Here is a 21373-nt window from a genome sequence, read left to right as displayed (position 1 = left end):
CCCATCAGTGTGCTGTATTCAGGAGAACCATCTCATGTGCAAAGACACACATAGGCTCACAATAAAGGGATGGAGGAAGATCTACCAAGCAAATGGAAAACAAAAAAAAGCAGGGGTTGCAATCCTGTCTCTGATAAAACAGACTTTAAACCAACAAAGATCAAAAGAGACAAAGAAGGGCATTACAAAATGGTAAAGGGATCAATTCAACAAGAAGAGCTAACTATCCTAAATATATATGCACCCAATACAGGAGCACCCAGATTCATAAAGCAAGTTCTTAGAGACCTACAAAGAGACTTAGACTCCCACACAATAATAGTGGAAGACTTCAACACCCCAATGTCAGTATTAGACAGATCAGTGAGACAGAAAATTACCAAATATATTCAAGACTTGAACTCAGCTCTGGACCAAGCAGACCTAATAGACATCTACAGAACTCTCCACGCCAAATCAACAGAATATACATTCTTCTCAGCACCGCATCACACTTATTCTAAAATCGGCCACATAATTGGAAGTAAAACACTTCTCAGCAAATGTAAAAGAACAGAAATCACAACAAGCTGTCTCTCAGACCACAGTGCAATCAAATTAGAACTCAGGATTAAGAAACTCACTCAAAACTGCACAGCTACATGGAAACTGAACAACCTTCTCCTGAATAACTACTGGGTAAATAACAAGATGAAGGAGAAATAAAGATGTTCTTTAAGACCAATGAGACATGGCACATGTATACATATGTAACAAACCTGCACGTTGTGCACATGTATTCTGGAACTTAAAGTATAATTAAAAATAAATAAATAAATAAAACAAAGATAAAACCAATGAGAACAAAGACACAACATACCAGAATCTCTGGGACACATTTAAATCAGTGTGTAGAGGAAATTTATAGCACTACATGCCCACAAGAGAAAGCAGGAAAGATCTAAAATCGACATCCTAACATCACAATTAAAAGAAACAGAGAAGCAAGAACAAACAAATTCATAAGCTAGCAGAAGACAAGAAATAACTAAGATCAGAGTAGACCTGAAACAGATAGAGACACAAAAAACCTGGCAAAAAATCAATGAATCCAGGAGCTGGTTTTTTTTAAAAAGATTAACAAAATAGATAGACCGCTAGCAACACTAATAAAGAAAAGAGAGAAGAATCAAATAGATGCAATAAAAAATGATAAAGGGGATATCACCACCGATCCCACAGAAATACAAACTACCATCAGAAAATACTATAAACACCTCTACGCAAATAAACTAGAAAATCTAGAAGACACGGATAAATTCCTTGACACATACGCCCTCCCAAAACTAAACCAGGAAGAAGTCAAATCTCTGAATAGACCAATAACATGTTCTGAAATTGAGGCAATAATTAATAGCCTACCAACCAAAAAAAGCCCAGGACCAGATGGATTCACAGCTGAATTCTACCAGAGGTACAAAGAGGAGCTGGTACCATTCCTTCTGAAACTATTCCAGACAATAGAAAAAGAGGGAATCCTCCCTAACTCATTTTATGAGGTCAGCATCATCCTGATTCCAAAACCTGGCAGAGACACAACAAAAAAAGAAAATGTTAGGCCAACATCCCTGATGAACATTGATGTGAAAATCCTCAGTAAAATACTGGCAAACTGAATCCAGCAGCACATTCAAAAGCTTCTCCACCATGATCACGTCAGCTTCATCCCTGGGATGCAAGGCTGATTCAACATATGCAAATCAATAAGCATAATCCATCACATAAACTAAACCAGTGACAAAAGCTACATGATAATCTCAATAGATGCAGAAAAGGCCTTTGACAAAATTCAACAGCCCTTCATGCTAAAAACTCTCAATAAACTAGGTATTGATGGAACATATCTCAAAATAATAAGAGCTATTTATGATAAATCCACAGCCAATATCATACTGAATGGGCAAAAACTGGAAGCATTCCCTTTGAAAACTGGCACAAGACAAGGATGCCCTCTCTCACCACTCCTATTCAACATAGTATTGGAAGTTCTGGCCAGGGCAGTCAGGCAAGAGAAAGAAATAAAGGGTATTCAGTTAGGAAAAGAGGAAGTCAAATTGTCTCTGTTTGCAGATGACATGATTGTATATTTAGAAAACCCCAATGGCTCAGCCCAAAATCTCCTTAAGCTGATGAGCAACTTCAGCAAAGTCTCAGGATACAAAATCAACATGCAAAAATCACAAGCATTCCTATACACCAATAACAGACAAACAGAGAGCCAAATTATGAGTGAACTCCCATTCACAATTGCTGCAAAGAGAATAAAATACCTAGGAATACAACTTACAAGGGATGTGAAGGGCCTCTTCATAGAAAACTACAAACCACTGCTCAAGGAAATAAAAGAGGACACAAACAAATGGAAGAACATTCCATGCTCATGGATAGGAAGAATCAATATTCTGAAAATGGCCATACTGCCCAAAGTAATGTATAGATTCAATGCTATCCCTATAAGCTACCACAGACTTTCTTCACAGAATTGGAAAAAACTACTTTAAATTTCATATAGAACCAAAAAACAGCTTGCATAGTCAAGACAATCCTAAGCCAAAAGAACAAAGCTGGAGGTATCACGCTACCTGACTTCAAACTATACTACAAGGCTACAGTAACCAAAACAGCATGGTACTGGTACCAAAACAGATATATAGACCAACGGAACAGAACAGAGGCCTCAGAAATAACACCACACATTTACAAGTATCTGATCTTTGACAAACCTGACAAAAACAAGCAATGGGGAAAGGATTCCCTATTTAATAAATGGTGCTGGGAAAACTGGCTAGCCATATGCAGAAAACTGAAACTGGATCCGTTCTGTACACCTCATACAAAAATTAACTCAAGATGGATTAAAGACTTAAATGTAAAACCCAAAACCATAAAAACCCTAGAGAAAACCTAGGCAATACCATTCAGGACATAGGCATGGGCAAGGTCTTCGTGACTAAAACAGCAATAGCAATGGCAACAAAAGCCAAAATAGACAAATGGGATCTAATTAAACTAAAAAGCTTCTGCACAGCAAGAGAAACTATCAGAGTGAACAGGCAACCTACAGAATGGGAGAAATTTTCTGCAATCTACCCATCTGACAAAGGGCTAATATCCAGAATCTACAAAGAACTTAAACAAATTTACAAGAAAAAAAAACAACCCCATCAAAAAGTGGGCAAAGGATATGAACAGACACTTCTCAAAAGAAGACATTTATGCAGCCAACAAACTTATGAAAAAATGTTCATCATCACTGGTCATTAGAGAAATGCAAATCAAAACCACAACAAGATACTATCTCACGCCACTTAGAATGGCGATCATTAAAAAGTCAGGAAACAACAGGTGCTGGAGAGGATGTGGAGAAATAGGAACACTTTTACACTGTTGGTGGGAGTGTAAATTAGTTCAACCATTGTGGATGACAGTGTGGCAACTCCTCAATGATCTAGAACTAGAAATACCATTTGACCCAGCAATCTCATTACTGGGTATATACCCAAAGGATTATAAATCATTCTACTATAAAGACACATGCATGCACATGTTTATTGCAGCACTGTTCACAATAGCAAAGTCTTGGAACCAACCCAAATGCCCATCAATGATAGACTGGATAAATAAAATGTGGCACATATACACCATGGAATACTATGCGGCCATAAAAAAGGATGAGTTCATGTCCTTTGCAGGGACATGGATGAAACTGGAAACCATCATTCTCAGCAAAGTAAGACAAGAAGAGAAAACCAAACACCGCATGTTCTCACTCATAAGTGGAAGTTGAACAATGAGAACACATGGACACAGGGAGGGGACCATCACACACTGGGGCCTGTGAGGGGGTGGGGAGCTGGGGGAGGGATAGCATTAGGAGAAATACCTAATGTAAATGACGAGTTGATGGGTGTAACAAACCTGCACGTTGTGCACATGTACCCCAGAACTTAAAGTATAATAAAAAATAAAAATTAAAAAATTAGCCAGGAGGCTGAGGCAGGATACTCACTGGAGCCCATAGGGTTGAGGCTGCAGTAAGCCCTGTGCCACTGCACTCCAGCCTGGACAACTGAGCAAGATCCTGTATAATTAAAAAAAAATGTTGAAGGCCAAGAGTATTAGAAGGCTGAACATGATGAGGCAGCACACACTGGATCATGTCTGCAAATAACGGTACTCGATTTACTCCCTTGACATAGCAATTCCTCTGATAGGAATATATCTGACATACACACTCAAATACATGTGAAATAATGTCTGCACATTCACTGAAGCACTGTTTGTAATAGCAAATGTGGAAAGCAAATTCCATGTCTGGTAGAAGAGGACTGTTAAATGAGATGTTATCCAAGAAAGGGGCAACCACACAGCCCTTAAAAAGAATGGGGATGGGCCAGATACACTGGCTCACGCCTCTAATCCCAGCATTTTGGAAGGCCGAGGTGGGCGGATTGCTTGAGGTCAAAAGTTCATGACCAACCTAGCCAACATGGTGAAACCCCATCTCTACTAAAAATACCAAAAATTAGCCAGATGTCGAGGCACACACCTGTAGACCCAGCTACTCAGGAAGCTAAGGCAGGAGAATCCCTTGAACCCGGGAGGCAGAGGTTGCAGTGAGCCAAGATTGCGCCACTGCACTCAAGCCTGGGCCACAGAGCGAGACTCCATGTTGGACAATAAAAAAAAAGAAAAAAAAATGTGAGGATGCACATTTTAGTGTTAAACGTTAGAATGATCTGTCCAAAATTAACCAAAAAATGAGAAAAAAAAACAAACATGGTGCCAAAGTGTATAGAGGACAAGTCCATGTGTGTTTCACGTGCATACATAGACATACAGACTGTAGATACATAGAATATCTTGGGGAGAAAACAGGAAACCAGTTTCAGTGATTGCCCCCAGGAGGGGAAGGAAACAGGTGGGAAGGAGACTTCCTCTCCATTATGTATCCTTCTGTACCTTTTGCATGTTATTTACCTAGTTCAGAATACAAATTACATCATAACTCTTTAAAAAAGTGATGATATTGAAGTCGAGGTAAATACCTATGACTTTTAAAATGTTATTTGTCATCACTTGGAGCACTCACTATCTCCCTTGTTCTGGGAATTTCTTTCCATCAAAATAAAGAAGACAGTGAGGCTCGATGGTCGGGGGAGCCTGGAAGTTTCATGGACTGCCCATCTCTCCGAGGTGTGATTTCTCAGAGCCTGCTCTGGGATGGGGGAAATGGCCAACTGTTGATGCTTCAAAGGGCTCTCAAAAAGAAGAGAGGGCAGGAAGATGTCCACAAAGCAGCCCAAGCCCGCAGTTAACTCTCCTTCCTCCTGGTGGTTTTGCTCCTGAAAATCTCTGCCCGTGTGTTAAGCAGAGAGAATAATGAGTTACATTCTCACTTCCACCTTCTCAGCACCCTGAAGCAGATCTCATAAATCTGGCAATGACCGGGTGATGATTGGTTGATTGGCTGAACATTCCCATGGCTGAATTGAATCATGAGCGTCAGTGATGGTACCAGATGTCGACTCACCTCCTCATTATTCTTTGAGCAAATGTCCACACAGCACTTACCACTATACTTGTACAAAAGAGGACGTTGAATCTCCCCCGCTTGACTCTTCTCATTTTTATTTTCTCACTTATTTTCATTTATTTGTTATTCCCCAACCATAATTCTCACAGGGGTAAAAACAATCGAGACGTGTGAATCAGATGTCAACAGCAGTCCCGGTGTTAGTGCTGGGAGCAGCTCTAACAGTCAGCAGAGGAAACGAGCGGGCTGTGTGGGCAGGCTGGGTTGGGCCATCAGAGTAGGTGTCCCAGACGCCCATAAACCAGGGCTGCCACAGAGTCAGTGCTGCCAAGAAACAAGATCTCTAGATGAACAGACGGGGCAGACTTCCAAGACTTGATTATACAGAATTTACGTCATAATCTCATTGAGCAAACTTTTATTGGGTTCCTACTACGGGTTAAGCCTTGTGAGAGCCGCTGACATTGTAACAAGTCAATAAACTATGGCAGTTTACAGGCTAGCTTGGAAGACAACTGCAACACCATGCCAGCACTGGAGGACTGGGGGCACCCTCTCACTATGGGTCTGGGCCTCTGGTCTCTGCTTGCTGCCTGTAGATAGATATGTGTCTCCCCAGCATACTCCAGATTCTAAGTGCAAAGCCTCAATGTCTGTCCTTGTATATCCCATAGTAAGGAAAGCACAGACTTTAAAATCCTTTAAATCTGAAGTTGAACCCCAGCCCTTGCAGCATGACTCTGGGAAGGCTTCAGAGATTCAGTTTCCACATTACACGGTTGTTTTAGTGATTACCTGAGGTAACTTACGTTATGCACTAGTTTTAGGACGTAGCACATCCATTCAGGACTGTGGGTATTCATAAGGTTTTCCTATTAGACGGAATAATGGAAGCCATGTTCATACAACCATCTGCATTATAGACAGGTATGGTATCACAGATGCTATAGAGTTATAGATACATCAATGCTCTGTCTTTATGCCTCATTTTCCTTCCTTCCTATTTATGGACCATATTATCAGAACATTGTCCTTCCCTCTCAATCATTCTTTTAAACTTCCTTTCTTCTATCTTCACATGATGTTTCAGAGCAAGGTTAGCCATTTCTACTCTAATGTCAGCCCAAGGTCAATGTTGGGATATTATGATTTGATTTGTATGTAAGACAAAGTTAAGTTCCAATGTCCATCACCAAGTAGGATCCCATCATACCCTAGAGGGAGTAACGTCTTTTCCGCAGTAACAGAAAGCAACACACTGATGAGAAGATTATAACTTTATGGAACCAATGGAATTCCTGAGGAAGCCTGGGCTCTGACAAAAGGGAAGAGAAAACAGGGCAGGTAAGGCATTCTAGCTGACTGTTCAGCCTGCCGCCAGCTTTCCAAAAGGAGTTTCTCCCGGGCAGATCATGTTACAGACTCTCACCTCCAGTGACAGAAAAACAGCTTCCCAGGACCTGACGTACACATTGCTGATGGGTTTTCTGTCAGGATGAGAGTTTTATCTGAAGCTGTCTTAACAACACCCAAGATACGGTTTTCTTCATTCGCATGTTGCCTCATAATCTAACATCTAGCCACTTGCTCAATATCTTCCTAAAACCTTTCCTGGCTGTTGGCTTCCACTCTTATTTTTCTCTAAAGGTAAAATGTGTGCAGACCCTCTGTTGGAGTGTTCTTTAGATCTATTATACAACTCAGGAAAAATAAACTGTGTTCAAATAGGAATTCAAGGAAACCATGTTGATGGGTCTGCTCTGTCTTGGGGAGAGAGAGACACGAGGGGGTAGGAAGAATTCTTGAGTGAACGTCCAGCTTCTTGGATGTTGTGAATAAATTATCCTTAGATGTTTCACTAAACTATAAAAGTTAAATAATACAAATTTCCTGGTCATGATGTAGCACACCTGTAGTCCCAGCTACTTGGGAGGCTGAGGCAGGAGGATCCCTTGAGCTCAGGAGTTTTGAGGCCAGCCTGGGCAACATAGTGAGACCCCATCTTTAAAAACACAAACCAACCAAAAAAAAAAAACTTCCTAAAAATATTTTTGAGGAGCAATGAAGAAGTTTAAAAAGCATAAGAAAAAAGGATGTTTATCCCATTAAACTATAAACAGAGCCAAAGTCACAAAGAAAAAATTCAACACGAATTCCAAAACCTCCGTTTAATTGCTTGTGGCTTAAATCTTCTCACTTACAGAGGGTCCCTTTCTCCAGAGCCCCGGCAGACCCCCAAGAAGAATCCCACTTAGCAAAGGCCAAACCCATCCACAAAGGTCAATGCTGGTGTCCACTCCCCCAACATGCAAAATACTCTTGTGAAAATTTCAAGTATAGATTAGATAACAGCATGTTTCATCATCTAAAAATAAAAATTTAAATTTAAATAAAAGAAATTACTAGTCCTCCAGAATCAAATTTATCTGAAAACAACAGTTCGCAGAATGCTTTTGCTAAGCTGCGTGGTGATAAATGACACCGGGGTACTGCAGTGTCCTCAGGGCTTTATGACTCACCAAAGAGCCACATAAATCATGGTTGGCTTGGTCTGTGTGGTGTGAATGTTATTAAGGCCTTTGAACACTTTTTTTTGACATTAAGTAGTTCGTTTAGGGCATATTAATCAACTTAATCAGAAGTCCCCACTTCCCAATCATGGGGGGAGGGAAGAGAATCTACAAGAAAATGCAGTGACTGACCTTTCTTTGTGGCCACAAAACCTTCCACTCTGTCTGTCCAGTCATCCATCTATGCAACAAATCTTTATTAGTGCCTGCCCTATGTACCAGGAGCTCCGAGATACTTGCAATTCCTCTATTCATCCAACACCTCCCCTGACCCATCCATCCTTTTCTTCTCCTCTGTTTAGAATCACCTTCTTGTCTGGTCACTTGTGACCAAAACTGTGAAATAAAGACAGGCCCTGTTTCCCCAGACTTCTCATAGGTGTGCAAATTTACTGTTAAATGCTTAGGTGTGCAAATTTACTATTAAATGCTTAAGACGAGACATTTACTCAAATGCCCAACTTCCCATGAGAAATACTAGAGGTTTTAATGAAACAAAGAATTCCTTTATGCCCTGCTTCTAAAGAGTCAGGTCTTTATGGTGACTTTATGCTCTAAACCAAAGGCAGACATCACCTCATTTGACTGTCATGTGGGTTTCACATATTCACCCTTCAAGACAGAATTCTCAATCGGGTGCTAAGACCCTCTTCCTGACCAGAGCTGCTTAGAAGTTCCAACATCTATCAAGTGTTCTTTCAAAAATAAATGTACCAGAGAATCTCATTTTCCCTTCATAATTCCTCAAATTAGGAAAAAAGATTTATTATGCATGAAATCTGAAATAATAGGATTACTTCCTAAGCAATTACATACTTAATCATTTTAACCCAAAGGATGGGAAACCCAGCCAAAAATGCCTCTTTTACATAGAAGGATATTTTAGCAAAGAGATAACTTCTTTTGCTGGATACATTTCAGGTGAGCTTTACAACAGCAATTTATCTGTAGACCATGAGGGCAAACTGCATAAATGTTCACACAGTTGCAAACCTTGTCTTTACTTTTGTTGTTTTTTTTTTTTTTTTAACTTAAAGGTCCCAACCCTCCTCTAACAGTGGCCAGTGCTTTCTTCCTTTCAATGATATCACTACTTTTAATTTGCTTCTTTTGAAATCCCAGACTCCTAAAAAATGTACCCCATTCATCTGTGCTTACTTTGCCAGTGATTCCATGTTACTCGTCAGTACATGCTAGCTTGCCTTTTCATCTTTAAGGTTAGTCTTTTTCTCCCTGCTTCTTAATATATTTTGACTTGGAAAAACTGATCAGGTTATTTTAAGGCATTTTTAAAAGGTAAGGTGTTATCATGGGGCAAATAAATAACTAAGATGAGGCTGGGCACGGTGGCTCATACCTGTAATCCCAGCACTTTGGGAGGCCAAGGCGGGTGGATCATCTAAGGTCAGGAGTTCAAGACCCAGCTTGGCCAACATGGTGAAACCTCGCCTCTACTAAAAGAAAAAAAAAAAAAAAAAAATTAGCCAGGCATGGTTGTGGGCACCTGTAATCCCAACTACTTGGGAGGCCGAGGCAGGAGAATCACTTGAACCCAGGAGTCAGAGGTTGCAGTGAGCCAAGATCTCACCACTGCACTCCAGCCTGGGCAATAGAGTGAGGCTCCATCTCAAAATAATTAAATAACCAAGACTGGAGTCTGAAAAGAGCACTTAAATGGTACTTAGACTCATTGTTCAAGGCCTCATGATGCTGGCTTGCAGGACGGCTAGGGATAGTTTGCTTGGTAAGGCAACACCATCCCCTCAGGGAAATTACCTTCTTGTGTTTTCTGTATTTAGTTGCAACAGGACCATCTTGCCAATAAGCAGTAACTGTTGACTTCATTCACGATTTTTACTGACATGCTTTTCTCTGAATCTGGCCTCCTCCATGGCACTGGGGCTTAAAGTAATCCAAATATTGTTCTGTGTGAGAATCAATCTCTTCCAGCTTTTTTGGGAAACCTTTAATAAAGGCTCATAATGCTCCTGGGAGATGTGGTTTTCCCTAATCTCCAAACGGAGCAAATGAGATACACAAAGGTAACGTGTTTCTCCAACATCACACAAGAATCCTCTAGCTATGGTGAAGGCAAGAATTGTACCTTATTCTCAGTTTTTAAACCTTGCTAGGAGAACATGTTCCCTCCCTTTAGGCCAATAAGTCATATTAACCCAAGAATTGATGTTGCTATTCCAATCTAATAATAAAGGTCACTTCCAGTAATGGGAAAAGGACACATTTGCATATATCACTCACAGCCCATTGTCCTGAGAACAGAGCCTGGAGCCAAACAAAGCCTTCCTCACGCAGTAGAATCACGAGGGCCTTCAAAATTCTTATCTATCTCGATGGTCCTGAATATGTGGCCCATGTCACAATATAAAAATATGACTGTCAGCTCTAGACAGGTTGGTGTTAGTCTAAATGCCACAGGAAGGATGTGTGTGTATGTGTGTGTACGTGTATGTTTCACCAAAGCTATTTACTAGAGAAAATCATTTTTTTTCCTATAGCCCTCTCTGTAATTCCTAATTTTAAGAGGAAGAGAGGAAACAAGATGACTTGTGTTGGCATAAATATGTGTGAAAAGTGCCAAGGTACATACTGATTATTGTGAACTCCAGGGTTGCATGTGGTTTTGTTTTTTAGCAGCTTATCCCTGTTGACAGAAAGAAATTCCTGACAGATGAGCAGATAAATGTCACTGAAAAACACCATAAACTTCTGTCTCCCTTCAGCTCTCACAGTAATGAATTGAAGCATCTGCATCCTTTGCCCTGAAGCCTGGGAACACTGGACACTGAATTCATTCATCTTCGCTCCCCGCTTCCCTAACTCCGCATCTTTTGTAACATCTATTTCCTAACAGTCTCCAGGCCCGGTGTTAAACTTCAGATCTGGGAAAAAACTGGATTGGCTTCTGGCACTGGAAACTTTTCTGCATGAAGCCTTTTTAGATGGTTTTGGCAGGCACATATAATACCAGTGGAGAGAGAAATCCCACTGGCAAGAGAAAATAAAAACTTTAACATAACTGTAATGGCCCTGAGTGGTGTTTTACATGTTATGCTTGCTCAAGATTTATGTTAAAGTCAACCTTGCAAAAGAGGCTTTTTAAAAAGTCTATCAAGCTGCCAAAGTTTAAACAGCTCTTTCTTTACTAACCAATGACAGTAGATTTTAACAGCTTAAATGACCTGCGACAAACGCATTTCTCAGTATTCAATTTCACCCTGTAGTCTTTCAATTACTTCACCAATGTCTGAGAACTTTTGTCCCTCTCTCCCCTTTCTTTCTTCTTTTTCCATATTTCTGTCTCCAAAATGTGAGAGGGATATAAGTGAAATGAAACTAATTAATCCAAAGTCACTGAAGTTAGTATTTTTTTAAAGAGATGGAGTCTCACTCTGTCACCCAGGTGACAGTGGTGTAATCATAGCTCACTGCAGCCTCAAATTCCTGGGTTCAAGCAATCCTCCTACCTCAGCCTCCCAATGAAATTAACTTTTTAATTTATGTATCTTTTTAATTAGAGATAGGATCTTGCTCTATCACCCAGACTGGAGTACAGTGGAGTGATCAAAGCTCACTGCAGCCTCAAACTCCTGGGCTCAGATGATCCTCCTGCCTCAGCCTCCAGAGTAGCTGGGACTATAGAGGCACACCACCATACCTGGCTAAAATTTTTTTATTTTTTGTAGAGATGGGATCTTGCTATGTTGCCCAGGCCAGTCTTGAACTCCTGGCCTCAAGTGATCCTCCCAGCTAGGCCTCCCAAAGAGCTGGGATTACAGGTGTGAGCCACTGCACCTGGCAGAAATTGATATTTAATTTGAGGATCACATTCAGAAGTATTCTTTCCTGGCCCCAAAGTTTTTACCAGACATCTCTGCCAGACCTGAACGTTGTCACTGTTCACTCTGGCACCACTAACTGCCAGGTAGTTTCTTCCTGAGCTTGCTGGTTGTCACTATTCCACACACATGCTTCCCTAGGTCAGCTCCCACAGCCAGGCCAGTGTGCCCCTAGGGGCAGGGTCTCTGCCCGAAAGCCTTTGGCACCCCCGGCTCACTCCATGGAACCTACTCCCCCACGCAGGACTTCTTCCATGTGGAAAGAGGAAACGCCTCTGCACATGTGTAACTAAGCAAAATGGAAACACCGCCTGCCTGTAACTAAGCAATATTGATATCTCCCTGAGCTGGCTGATCAATTCCCCTGGCAGCTTATAGTTTTTCAATCACTGCCTCTGACAATTCCTGACAAAAACATACTTCCACTCATGAGCTCCTTTGTGTGGCTCAAATATACATGGCTGAAATGAGGATTGTGTCTCTAATAAGAAGCCAGTCTAACAACACACCAGAGGTGTTTTCTTTCCTTTTTTTTTTTTTTCCTTTTTTCTTTTCCTTTTAAACATATTCATCCTGTGGAGGCCACCTGCTTCCAAGAAGGAGCTGAGGCAGTGGAACCAGATGGGCAGGTAATGAGTTTTCATGCTGATGTGGTACCTCAGATGCCCAGTAAGTGACAAGGGGCAAAACCTATGGGTGAAAATGAGAAAGGACAGAATTCAAAAACCACCTTCAAAGAGGAAGGAGGTTGGCCAGCTGTTTTCCATTCCAAGTCAAGACAGGAGAGAAAAACAGGCTGAGGCAGTGAAGCAGAGAGGAGAAGAAAGACTTTCTAGTCAACTCAAGTCCTGGTCTGAGGCTGCACCCCCGCCCTTGAGAACCTCACCAGGGCATTAACCGGTCCCCACCACAAGGACCAGACAGAGGGCCCTCTGGCCACAAGATTCTGTGTAGGGACTCTGGAGCCATGTATATCCTATGAATCCTTTCAAGTTTATTTGAACTTACAGTTTTATATTGGCTCTAATAGTTTAAATGCAAAGGGCAATGCTGGGAATGACCATCAAAATTTAAAAAACTCGGCGCTGCCCAGGCCACAGCTGCAGGCTGTGTCCACTGTCTAAGCCTGCAGCAAAGCCCACCTGGCCTTTGTGGGGGTCTTTGCAAAAAAAAAAAAAAAAAAAATGTTCTGCACACAGGACCCTCAGGTAGGGTGTTTCTACTGTGAGATGTGAGGTGACTATTCCCTGGGAATATGACCAGTTCTGAAAGGAAGTATGTCTTTTGAAGACAGATAAAAATGCAAAAGTTGGCCAGCCACAGTGGCTCACACCTGTAGTCCTAGCACTTTGGGAGGCCAAGGTGGGAGGATTGCTTGAGGACAGGGGTTTGAGAACAGCCTGGGCAACATAGCAAGATCCTGTTTCTAGGAAAATAAAAAAAATAGCCAGGTGTGGTAGCACATACCTATAGTCTAGCTGCTTGGGAGGCTGAGGCAGGAGGACAGCTTGAGCTCAGGCATTCTAGACTAGAGTGAGCCATGATCATGCCACTACACTCCAGCTGTAATCATGCCACTGCACTCCAGCCTGGGCAACAGAGCAGACCCCGTCTCAAAGAAAAAAAAAGAAAAAGTAAAAAAGGCAATGGTGTAGAAGGCAACACTTGTCTTTTCCATTGAAATGACCCACCTTCACCCCTCTCAACCCCCATGCCAAGTCCCAGGGGACTTGTACCACTTCTACCAAAAGAAGCTGTGAACCACTAAGTAGAACTTTGCACCAATTATCCCCTCAAGGGCCCGCTGACCTGCATACATAGAGTAGTCTTGGATGGTCATACTCAGAATTTTACAAGATGCCTAGTGACAGTCATGGTTCCCAGGTACCTAGGAACTGCCAGATATCTAGTAAATTCTAAATCACTATGCCAATGTTCATTTTTCTTATCTGATGGATATTGAGTATGGTCAAATAAAACTAGACTTGCCACACAAAAGCTTTGCTCCATCGGTGGTGGGGCCAGGGTAGAGAGAAAGCCATCCAACCTGAGAAGCCTCATGGCAGCTGTGAGCATCCTGAGGAAACATTCTTTTAGAGTGATGAACAGGACGGCTGCTAAAGGTGTGACCCATTTCTGGGGGGTCTAGGGGCACAGATAGCTGACACTGGCTGGCCCAGATATCTAAGACGGCTTCTGAGCTGGCTCAGCCTCCCTGCCCTTTCTCCCATTTAGTTATGGAAATCTTTTTCTAAAATATTGAGCTCATCATTAAAAATAAATACGTGAATGGCTCTGCCCCCACCTGCCCCCCAGCCCCTGACCTGTAAGGCAGAATTCAGTGTCCTCCCTCAAACATTCTAGCGCCTCCCCCAGTTGGTCACAGGCCCCTCTAATAAATGTGCCGCAGTTCTCCAACAGGGACCCTCTGCTCTAACCATGCTCTCACCTAAACTAGTGATTAACATCACCTTTCAGTTCCGTGAGCATTAACTCTGCCACCAGGAACATCCTTCCCCCATCTCTCCATCCATGCAGCTGCTGCCATTCCTTCAGCATCCTCTCCAATCGCACCTCCTCCCTATAGCTTTTTCTGATCATTTCCCCCTCATTCCCCCTTCCCTGGAGTCTTCCACAGACCCTCAGAACCTCACCAAAGCACTCACACACAGTGAGTGTTTGATATCCACCTTTAAATGAGCAAATGGCTTTGGTGGATGCAAAGTACATAAAGCCAAAACTTCAGTCCTGCTAAGACCTGCTCAGTGTTGCTGGTTCCTAGTCTGTGGCTGGATGGATCATTGGCTTTTCTGCAAATGAAGGCCAGAGCATCCATGGAGAGAGATGCACACATCCATTATTTGAAGCATGGTGGAGTGCACATTTTAATGGGGAATGAGTCCCCTCAATTAGAAGACATTTTAAAGTTGGGAGATTCATTTTTTTTTCTTTTTTTTGAGACAGGGTCTCACTCTGTCACCCAGGTTGGAGTAAAGTGGTGCAATCTCAGCTCACTGCAGCCTTGACCTCCTGGGCTCAAGCAATCCTCCTACCTCAGCCTCCCAAGTAGCTGGGACCATAGGCGTACACCACTACATTTGGCTAATTTTGTTTAGTTTTTGTAGAGATGTGGTACTGGGATTCAAATACATGGAAACTTCCTGCCTCTCCCCACTCCTGCTACTGAACTTGGAGTTGAGAGGAGAAGGCAGGCAAAGACAGCAACAGACACACTATATGGACGGGTGTGCACAGGTACTGTTGGTGCCCGCGCTAGGGTGCCAGTGCAGCTTGAGAAGGGCAGGGGCCTCACATAGGAAGGTTGGTGACTTGAAACTGAGCATTCACCCATGAGACTGGAGTGGAGGTGCCACCTGAAGAAAAGGGCAATACGCTTACAGGTGGGCTTCAAGGCCTTGTGTAATTCACTAGAGTGGCTAAGATTAAAAGATGGACAATACCAGATGTTGATGAGGATATGAAACAACCAGAACTCTCAAGCACTAGTGGAGGGACTGTACAATGCTGCAGTCACCGTGGAAACTAGTTTGCAACAGTCTTCTAAAGTTAAACATATACTTCTGTACAATACAGGAATGGTATTTACCTGAGAGAAATTAAAACATGTGCTTACTGCTGGGCACAGTGGCCCACACCTGTAATCCCAGCACCTTGGGAGGCTAAGGCAGGAGGATTGCTGGAGGCCAACAGTTTGCAACCAGCCTGGAAAACATAGTAAGACCTCATCTCTACAAAATATTTAAAAATTAGCTGGATGTGGTGGCACGTGCCTGTAGTCTCAGCCACTTGGGAGACTGAGGTAAGGGGATCGCTTGAGCCTGGAGGCTCAAGGTTGCAGTGAGCTATAATCATGCCACTGCATTCCAGTTTGGACAGCAGAATGAGGCCCTGCCTCTTAAAAATAAAAATGCTCACAGAGACATGTACATGAATGCTCCTGGCAGCTTTATTCAGAATATAAAAAACTGGAAAATAACACAAATGTCCACCAACTGGTGAAAGGATAGACTAATTGTGATTATGTCCCCACAATGGAATACTCATCAGCTGAAAAAATAAAAAAAGAACAAACTTCTGATATACACATCATGAATAAATATCAAAAGCTTTATAGATGAAAACAAGCCAGACTACACAGACTACTACATACTCTACGATTCATTTATGTGAAATTCTAAAACAAAAAAATTTTTTAAATGACAAAATTACAGTGACACAAAGCAGACCAATACTTTCCAGGGGCTGGAGATAAGGGGAGGGGACAGAAATGAAAGGGTGTGAGCAAATTGTTCTAGATCCTGATCACAGTGGCAGAGGTTCCATGGATAAATCCAATTGTCAACATTCATTGAACTATACTTGGGACATCAGTGCATTTTATTGTGTGTAAATTGTACCTCAATAAAGTTGATTATGAAAAGAAAAAAAAAAAGGCTAGTGTATCTGCTAAGGGGATGGACTTTATCCAGAAGGCGCAGGGAGTCAACACAGTCAACCTCAGCAGGGGAGTGACAAGGGGAGATGTGTGCTTTAGAAAGATGCTCTGGCAGTAGCAGAGGATGGCTTAGAGACGGCCCCACAGAAGGCAGTTAGGATCACACTGCCCCTCCTCTAACTGAGACACTGTCTGACCTCCAAGGGCACAGTGGGAGAATTTGCATGCATGGCCTCCGCGAAACTGAATGATGCTGTCCAACAGCCCCTCTGCCTGCTCTCCTTCTGGGGAACACACCTGGAGACAATGACAAAGATATACTCCAGCCTCCAAGCATCTGCGGTGCCGGCAACCAATGCATTGTGAGGACACATTCATTTATTTTTATGCTCCTCACCTGTTACCAGGGAAAAGCATTCCATGCCCATGCCCAAGCACAGAAGCCTGAGGGCATGGTCTGCTTAGAAATCAGTTCTGAAAGCCAGAGGGGCTTTGAGAGGGGACATGATGTGGCCGCTATCCTCCTTCATCACCTCCTTGGAATCTCCAAGAAGGGCAAATGGATTCAGCTACACATAAATCCTTGTTTTTAGCCATGGGGATACTATGTTTCAGAAACTCTCTACAAGCTTTGGAATAGGATACAACTGAAACACACATATACATGTGCCTTTACCTGGGGAAGGGAAAATACCAGCACATGCCCCACCACCCGCCATGTCTTACTGGGTAATTCCTACTAATTAAATACTCAGGATAAATGTCAGCTAGATTTACTTTTCATGACAATGATTGCATTGTTTGATGAAAATCTTGAGCTATTTGGAATGATTGTGATTTGCACTGGTCTGTCTGCTGGTGGGGGTTCAGGCAGAGAGTAGGCGGGCACATACCTCCCTCAGCTATGATGGCAGAGGTGGTGCCTGCCAGCCATAGTGCTTAGGAGATACGGCTTTGAGTGGAGCAGTTATACAATAAATCCTTGCTCTTTTGCACCTAGTTGAATAAATCTTTGGGCCACTGCTTTCCCATAATACAAATACACAGGCATCTGAGGGGCAATGCTAAACTGTGCTTTTAAAATTCAGTAAGAAGGCACTTAGATTTCTGCATTCATTGTTCATCACAGCTTTGGAAATAAATGGACTTCCAAGAATTTGCAACCAAGCCTAATGGGTTTTTCAGAATTTTGTAGCCAAACCTATCACACTTCACAGAATACATAGCTGCAGCTTAGTTACCAGGCAGGGACTTTGCTCTGGGGGTATTGTACTAAATAAAAGTACTTAATGCCCTCATGTAATGAGTTCTTATGTTATGTGGCCTTGGCCTCCGTTTTGAATAGAACTTTAACTTTATCAGACCAGAAGCAAGGCTCAGCCACCCTTGATGCAGTTTCCAGTTCTACTCCACACCCAAATGGTTTAAGCCAATGGCCAGAGATAAACACTGAGAAGCATCTCTCCCCCCTAGCAGGCTGGGCTCCCTACTTTCCCAGCGCTTCCTTTAAACTACCCATTGAGACATTTGCCAGTGAACTTAAAGTGACCCATGCCCTATTCCTTTATACAGATGCTTCTTGACTTACGATGGGGCTATGTCCCAATAAACCCATCATAAGTTGAAAATACCCTAAGTAGAAATGCACTGATACACCTAACCTATAGAACATCATAGCTCAGCCTAGCCTACCTTCATCATACTCAGAAAACTTACATTAGCCTAGAGTTGGGCAAAATCACCTAACACAAGGCCTATTTTATAATAAGCATTGAATGTCTCATGTAATTTATTGAACATGGTACTGAAAGTAAAAATTGGAATGGCTGTATGGGTCCTTGAAGTAGTTTCTACTGAATGCATATGACTTTTGCACCACAGTAAAGTCCAGAAATTGGAAGTCAAAACCACCACAGGTCAGGCACTTTCTGCACCGCTGGTTGCAGCATGCTGTTCATGCCTCTGCCTGACCCTTCATTCCTGCCACTGGTAACCCAGGGACAGAGGACTGCCCTCCCAGCTCATTGCACTCTCGTTGCCTAGAATCTGTAGATAAAAACCCTTTAATTTGTTCCATACTGTGGTGGTGTATTGAATTTGTGCCTTCCATCTGAAGGACCAGGGGCTGCCCCAGGCTGAGTTTTCCCCTTGGATGCCAGGGAGAACATAGGTCAGGCTCCCAGCACCAAAGCCATGATCAGACAAGGGCATCTGCCAGTATAAACAAATTTCCCATATGAGGGACCCCTGGTCACAGGTAGACATTAAGCCATCCTCCAGGTAAAAGAAGGATGCCGTGAAAGGCACATTTTAACCATCCCGATTCAGCTCCCCTTCATTTACCGTTGGGGCAGGGTTGCTAGCCGCCCTGGCACTGGAATCTCAGTTTAGCTGGGGGCTCTCAAAACACATAATCTCTGGGACATTTCTTATTGGAGAAGAGGATTGAGCTATCTACACCATTACATATGCTTATGAATGGTAAGTCCCTGGTTGCATCAATTAGTTTTGCTTATCTGAATGGCTCTGGCATTCCTAATGGCAGTTGTGGTTTGCATATTTCTATAGAAATATTTCTATTTCTTTCTCCAGCAACTAATTTGTATAAGGTGTTAGCCTATGAAATATTGCTTCATGAACAGAGGATTAAAATGAGTTGGTTTTTTCAATAGCAAACTCAATGGACATTTTGAAAACAGCCAGGCACAGACCTCTATAATAGTTCCTCTCAGAAGATGTATTTAAGTTTGTCTTTCCTGCTCAACCTCTGTAAACTCCAATGAAGTGACAGAATATCATCTGCTGTGACCTTACTGTCTTCATTTATTAATGCATTCACTAGACATTTGGCAGGACTATATTAGTTAAGGTCACCGAGGTCCCAGTAACAAATAGACCCAAGACTTATTATGATGCCAACACTCTAGAATTTAGTTCTTGCTCAAGTTGTGATCCCTGGTGGGTGTCCTTAGCTGCAAAGGTGGCCTTCCCCAATGCTATAGCTAGGGACCCAGGCTCCTTTCATGTGTAGCTCCATTATCTTCTACTCCTAAGTATCTGCAGCAAGCTGGTGGAGGAGATGGAGGAGGCACACCTACTTCTTAAAGGCCTTGGCCCCAAGATGCCACACACCTGCTCACATTGTCTCTGTGAGGACCAGTCACATGAGGACTTTGTACCTGACTACAAAGAGGGCCAGGCAATGTAGCTTACGTTTGCACACTGCTTCCTAGCTATAGGTCTGTCCTACGGAGGGAGAAGATAGGCTTTGGCAGGCAGCTAACCATCTCTGGCACAAGGCCAGCTGCTTTCTTGATTGATACACAGCTTTCTTCCAAAACAGGCTGCAGGGACCTAAAAGCTACTCTCAGCCTGGCACCATATTGGCTGCTGAAAAACATTGCTGTAGTGAGATGATAATGCCCAGTTCTGGGGTTGCATGAAGGGGGGAAGGTGGAAGTCACCTTAAGTAGGAAGGAAGTGGTCCCTGTGGCTTATATGACACATACACCACAAGGCAGGTTTCCTACCTCACGGCATCTAAATAGGATCTAGGCATTAGCAGGGTTTGCTAAGTATGTCTAGATGGTAAGACAGGGATCAGGTGTTTACTTTATAACACCTCATGTTTTCCAAATTATCTATAATAAATATGTTTTACTTTCATAATCAGAGAAAACATCTTTTTAAGCAAAACTATTATCAACAAATAAAACTAGAATCTAATTTACAAAAGAACTTGAAGAAATAAGATGAGCCCCTTAACTCTGCACCTAGATAGTGTGGCTCTAGAAAATCACTCTTTGGCCCTCTGTAATGGTGCCATGCAACAGCACCTGTGAAACTCTGGCTGCCTTGTAGTCAGCAAGCAACTAGTCCCATGCATGTTGTTTCAGCCCACTGGCTCTCTGCTGGCATGCTGCCCCTTGGAAGCTGGAGGTTTGACAATCATAGTCATGTGGGTAATGAGATCAGAGAGAGAGAATAAAGATCCAGAGACAAAAGGCTGCATCTTGGCAAACTGAGTGTCAGGGCAAACCAAAGAGACAAGGTGGATATGGGCACGCACAAAGGTCAGAGGTAGTGATTGAGAGATGAGCTAAAGCCGGACAGCTGTCCCACTTAAGTACAGAGAACCAACTCAAAAGTCACTACAGAGCTGAAGGTCAAAGCCAGGTTTGCAACCAGAGCAATGGTAGACTGCAGACACAGAAAGATTTTGAGTTGGGAAAATGCTTCCTCAAGCATGAAACCTTGTATGATCTTCCTCTTATTAGAAAAAGATGAAATATTTGCTGCAGTGCAACTGGATGCAAGAGGCAGATTGTGACATCCAACCAATCACTTAGATAGATCCATTCATTTAACTAATATTTACTGAGCACCTATGGCAGGATGGAGACTGTCAGGTGCTGCAGATACAGAATAAGACAACTAAGGCCTTGTCTTCATGTAACTTGAATTATGTTGGAATTTCTATGCTATCTTGGAAAAAGTAGCTCATTTGCAAAAATTTTGAGCATATTTGAATAGTCCATTTAGCAGCAAAAGTGCCATTATTTGTACAGCAATCTAAGTTGTACCAGGTGGTATAGCTGAAAAATAACTCAACCCATGGGATGTCCTACTGGGACACTAGATAAGCAATATGGAGGCTGCTGCTTGAACTTTCCATTCCAGTCCCCCTCCCCTGCAATTCAGCCTTTCTGTTGGTAGATGAATTGGAACTCCCTAAAGAGTTAACTCATCAGATAATGACACAATAAGAAGTCTCTCTAGATGTTGATATAATCGTCAGCTCTTCTTATTCTGCTCTGCCATGATGATTGTATGTCAGTGATGACTGTGCTCTCAGGCTGACCTTGGAAGTAGGCAAGAATCAGTATCACAGGCTGGGTGTGGTGGCTTACTCCTG

The sequence above is a fragment of the Symphalangus syndactylus genome, chromosome 10 (genome assembly GCF_028878055.3).
Source record: "Symphalangus syndactylus isolate Jambi chromosome 10, NHGRI_mSymSyn1-v2.1_pri, whole genome shotgun sequence".
Taxonomy (NCBI): Eukaryota; Metazoa; Chordata; class Mammalia; order Primates; family Hylobatidae; genus Symphalangus; species Symphalangus syndactylus.
The sequence above is the reverse complement of the archived record's forward strand: the minus strand, read 5'-3'. Positions refer to the sequence as shown.